The 6,000-nt window shown below is 35.0% G+C and overlaps 1 protein-coding gene across 4 annotated transcripts in view; it reads left to right on the top strand.

Annotated features, from left to right (window-relative positions):
- The window catches only part of Fnbp1l (formin binding protein 1 like), a 70,464-nt gene that overhangs the window by 8,957 nt on the left and 55,507 nt on the right, over positions 1-6,000 (top strand). The window lies entirely within an intron of this gene.

Genomic DNA, 6,000 nt, shown 5'->3' with positions numbered 1-6,000 from the left:
TTTGATATAATGAGAGCAACTAAGAACAGAGCAGGGAGGAAGAGCAGGAGGAAAAGATTAACATTAAACAGAGACATGAGGTGGGAGGGAAAGGGAGAGAAAAGGGAAATTGCATGGAAATGGAAGGAGACCCTCATTGTTATACAAAATTACATATAAGAGGTTGTGAGGGGAATGGGAAAAAAAACAAGGAGAGAAATGAATTACAGTAGATGGGGTAGAGAGAGAAGACGGGAGGGGAGGGGAGGGGAGGGGGGATAGTAGAGGATAGGAAAGGTAGCAGAATACAACAGTTACTAATATGGCATTATGTAAAAATGTGGATGTGTAACCGATGTGATTCTGCAATCTGTATTTGGGGTAAAAATGGGAGTTCATAACCCACTTGAATCTAGTGTATGAAATATGATATGTCGAGCTTTGTAATGTTTTGAACAACCAATAAAAAAATGTGTCTTGGTGTCAATCTGTTGTGATTTTGTATATCTGGAGTACTATATGCCTCTTGTATTTGATTTTCCATCTCATTCTTCAGGTTTGGGAAAGTTTCAGATATTTCATTGAAAAAATCGTGTATTCCTTTGGTTTGTATCTCTGAGCCTTCATCTATAATGATAAATCTTATATTTGGTCTTTTCATGGTATCCCATATTTCTTGGAAGTTCTGTGCATGGTTTCTTAATGACTTTTCTCTGTACTCAATATTATTTTCAACATTATATATTTTGTTTTCATTGCCTGAAACTCTGTCTTCCAAGTGGTCTAGTCTGTTGGTGATGCTTTCCAATGAAGTTTTAATTTGGTTTATTGAATCGTTCATTTTGAGGATTTCTGACTAGTTTTATTGAAGTATTCTTTCACTTCTTATATTTTCTCTGATTTCATTTCTTACATCAACATTTAACTTGTAGATCAGTTTAACCATGAACTTTATGAATTCTATTTCTGACATTCCTTCACTGTGGTGTCGATGGAGGATGTTGTTGAGGTATTCTGTATTGTTTGGGACGGTTTGTTCTGCTGCTTATTCATATTGTTTGTCTATCCATCTATCTGGATGAATTTGAAGCTGTAGAGTTTCTGCCTTTCGAGTTCACAGTGGCTCTCTGGGTTACTGGTACGTCAGAGATTGGGGAGGAGTTCATTGATAGCAACAATCTCTGCAAACAGTATATAACAGTAGACAGGTATTTAGTTCCTCTTTTGATATCTATAGTGTTAATTGGTACAATATGCAGAAATAGTAGGATCAGTAATTTCCACCAGTAAAAAGAGTATGTAATCATGAATTGTGTCTTGAATGAAATCAAACAATAAGTGCTATGACTTCTGCCATATTAATTATAGCTGTGACATTGGTGCTAGGGTCAGAAGTTATGTTTATCAATTAGTATTAAGAGGTATGAAGGATAGAATTGACTATGAGTCAAGAAGAAGACATGGGAAGGTAGAAAAGCATTTGCAGTTTCAAAGGATGAATGGGGCAAAGTCATTCGTGACTTAGGATATGTTGTTAATGAGAAAGGGGAAGAAAAATAAAAGTAAAAATATAAGGGAGGAGAGAGAATGGAACTTGGCTGTCAGGAATAGCAAAAAGAGAGAGGGAGAGTAGGAAAATAGAGGAGTGGCAAAGACTATACCAAAAAAAAAAAAAAAATCAAAATGTGCTAATCAGAAACTCTAACCCTCAAAATACATAGCATGGGAAAACAACACCTTGGAAAAAAAAGAGGCTAGAAATAAGTAGAAACAGACAGACATGTATATGTATAGGTGTCCTTGAATTGGTCAGTATGCAATCAAATAAAATAAAAGCCAAATATAAAATACCGAAAACATAAAGCAAAGAAAACAACAAGAACAGAAAGAAAAGGGGGAGGGGGTCTTGGTGAAAAGTTAATAAATTAAGGAGTCTCTTCCACTATGGTAGATATAATAGTCAGTGAGCTTATGTGTTTGCTCTGTGTGCCCAACTAATTATCTTTTCCTTTCTTCTTGAAGTATGAACTGAGTGTGGAAGTATGAGCTGTGTTGATTAATGCTCTGAGGTGCAGGTGGCAAAGATATTCTCCTATAGGCTCTCTCTTCATGTTCTTGATTGGTTCCTTTGTTGTGAAGAAGCCTAGCTCCATTTCTTCTTCTTCTTTTTTTTTTAAACCACATTTTGAGACAGGGTCTCATTAAGTTGCTTAGGGGGTCATGAATTTGCTGAGGCTGGCCTTGAACTTGTGATCCTTCTGTCTCAGCCTCCTAAGCCACAGGGATTACAGGTGTATGCAGTTGCACCCGGCACAGTACACTTTTGAATGATATTTGGATGATAGATGAAATTAGGGGAGAAATTTTAAGAATTCTTTGAAGTTATAGACCATACCAGAACCTCTGTGACACCGTAAAGGCAGGTTCTAAGAGGAATGTTTATAGCTATGAGTGCCTACATAGGAAAATCAGAAAGATCTCAAGTAAACAGTCCAATAGTGCATCTTGAGACCCTTGAAAAACAAGAACTACTTCCAAAATCCATAAAAGGAAGGAAACGAGTTCAGAGCCCAAATAAATGAAATTTGAGAATTAAAAAAAAAAAGTACACATGCTCAATGAAATTGGTTCTTTAAAGATTAAACAAAATCTATAAGCCCTTAGCCTAACTAACCAAAAATAGAAGAGGAAAAACTCAAATAAATAAAATTAGAGATGAAGAAAGAGAAATCACCACAGACACCACAGAAATCCAGAACATCATTAGAGATTATTTTGAAAATTTATACACCAATAAATTGAAAAAACCTGTGAGATAGACACATTTCTAAATATCAATTGCCAAAGTTGAATCAAGAAGACATAGCAAACTTAGACTAATAGTTCTCAATGAGATAGAAGCAATAATAAAAAGCTTTCCAACAAAGAAAGCGAGGACCAGGTGGATTCTCAGCTGAATTCTACCCGACCTTTAAAGAAGAACTAATACTCACGGTCCTTAAGTTATTCCATGAAATAGAAAGGGATGATCACTTCCAAATTTATTCTTTGAAGCCAGTATCACCCTCATAGCAAAACCAGATAGAGACACATGACAGAATGCTACAGACCAACATCCATGAATTTAGATGCAAAAATCCTTAATAAAATATTAGCAAATCATATTCAACAGTATATTAAGAAGATTATACAGCATGACCAAGTGTGTTTTATCCCAGGGATGTAAGGGTGGTTTAACATATGCAAATCAGTACATATAATTCATTATATAAACAGGATAATGACAAAAATCACTTGGTCATCAAAATAGATGCAGAGAAAGCCTTCAACAAAATTTAGTGCCCATTCATGATAAAAATAATGAAAAATAGGGATCAAAGGAAATTACTTGAACATCATAAAGGCCATGTATGGTAAACCCAAAGCCAACATCATAGGGAATGGAGAAAAACTGGAAGCATTTTCTTTAAAATTTGGAAAAAGACAATGATGTCTACTCTTACCATTCCTATATAAGATAGTACTAGATATTCTAGTTAGAGCAATTAATAGGAAAGGAAGAAACCAAATTATCACTGTTTGCAGTGATACCGTATGATCTCCTACTTAAAATTTACTGCTGGTTGTAATAAATTCAGCAGAGTAGCATGTTACAAAATCAACATACAAAAGTCAATAGCTTTCTAACTGGGCACAGTGGCACAAGACTGTAATCCCTGTGGCTGGGGAGGCTGAGGCAGGAGGATCATAAGTTCAAAGCCAGCTTCAGCAAATGTGAGGCACTAAGGAACTCAGTGAGACCCTGTCTCTAAATAAAAATACAAAACAGGGCTGGGGATATGGTTCAGTGGTCAAGTGTCCCTGAGTTCAATCCCCAGTACAAAAAAATCAATAGCTTTCTTATATACAAATAATGAATCTCCTAAGAAAGAAAACAGTCTCATTCACAGAAAAATCCTTGGAATAAATCTAACCAAGGAGATGAAAGATCTGTACAATGAAAACTATAGAACATTGAAGAAAGAAATTGGAGACAAGAAATAGAAAGACCCACCCATGATCACAGTTGGACAGGGTTAGTATTGTTTAAATACCATACTACCCAAAGCATTGTACAGATCCAGTGCAACCTCCATCAAAATACCAATAACATTCTTTTCAGAATTGGAAAAAACAGTCATAAAATTTATTTCGAAGAATAAAAGACCCAGAATAGCCAAAGCAATTCTAAGCCTAAAAAGCAGTCCTAGAGCCATCACAGTAATTGACTTCAAATTATATTATAGAACTATAGTAATTAAAACTGCATGGTATTGGCATAAAAGTAGACATAGACCAGTGAAACAGAATAGAAGACAGATACAAACACACCCAGGTATAGTCATCTGATCTTTGATGAAGATGCCAAAAACATACTAGAGAAAAGATAGCCTTTTATTCAAATGGTGCTGGGAAGATTGATTATTCATATGTAAAGTGAGGGATCTTGTCTCCTACTGTGTATGAAAGTCAACTCAAAATGGATTAAAGACCTACAGTTTAGACCAGAAACTATGCAACTCTAGAAGGAAACAATAGGGTCAACACTCCAACATATAGGTGCAGGCAACAACTTTCTCTGTTGGACCCCTTAAGCTCAGGAAATAATGCCAAGGGTCTATATGAGATAGGAAATTAAAAAGCCCTGCACAGCAAAGGAAGCAATTAATAATGTAAATAGAGATCCTATAAGAAAATGTTTGCGTGCTACTCTTCTGACAGAAGTTTTAGGGCCGCAAGCAGTGACACGCCTGTTAATCCTAGTGGCACAAGAGGCTAAGGCAGGAGGATTGTGAGTTCAAAGTTAGCATGGGCAATTTAGGGAGACCTTGTCTCTAAATTTAAACAAAACAAGAGAGGAGTTAAGTGCCCCAGGGTTCAATCCCTAGTACCACTCCCCCAAAAAGAGAAGTTTTGTATCTAGAATGTATAAAGTACTCAAAAAACTTAACACCAATAAAAACAAATAACCCAAATAGTAAATGGGCAAATGAAGAACTACAGATGGCTGAGAAATATATGAAAAAATTATTCAACATTGTTAGCAATTGGATAAATACAAATTCAAAATACACTGAGATATTCATCTCACACCAATTAGAATGGCAGCCCTCAAGATTACAAACAGTAGGGACTGAGGTTGTGGCTCAGAGGTAGAGCGCTCGCCTAGCATGCGTGAGGCATCACATAAAAATAAAATAAAGATATTGTGTCCATCTATAACTAAAAAACAAATGTTAAAAATTACAAACAATAATAAGTGCTAGAGAAGATATAGATTTCAAAATTATAAAAAATAGTATATCAGTTAATTTATAAATAATCATACATATAATTGAGGCATTTATTTAGTTTTTTTTTTTTTAACATGGGGCTTGTAATAAAAAATTTGAAGGCTTTTTCTAAAAGATGAAGAAGTGTTGCCTAGAATTTGATGATAAAACTAATGGGAAGAGGAGCCTTTGAAGCAATTTGGAAAAATGAGCAAAGATTGTTTACATTTCAGAGGATTCTTTTTGGGATTGTATTTTGTTGAGAGTTTTTCAGTTTGAAAGAGAATTCCAATTTATGATGGAACATATCATGCAGACAAAATTTACGCAGCAGTTCATTTTCTTGTTGTGTTCAAATCTGATTTAGAAGCCAAATGAATAGAGGAATAATAATAAACTATGATCAGCTGATGAATTATATCTCTGCTATTTAGATAGACTCCACTTTTAGTAGAATTTATATAGTATGGGAAAATATAAAATGGAAAGGAGATGATGAATTTGTAAGTAGCAAACATGGTTAAGCACCAGGCAATTTTTGACATCTTGGAAATATCGAGGGATGATATTGAAATATATTGTAGACTTTTGGTATGTGTAAGAGAGTTCTCCAAGTTATCAGTCAATTTGGAGATTATCCTTAAAGGAAGGGAATTGTTTGTCTCTGGCTGCAGGTGAAAGAAAATATGTTTGAGGATTGAAAGAGTCT

This window comes from Marmota marmota, unplaced genomic scaffold, assembly GCF_001458135.2.
Source record: "Marmota marmota marmota unplaced genomic scaffold, marMar, whole genome shotgun sequence".
NCBI lineage: Eukaryota > Metazoa > Chordata > Mammalia > Rodentia > Sciuridae > Marmota > Marmota marmota.
This window is presented reverse-complemented; position numbering and strand designations above follow the sequence as displayed.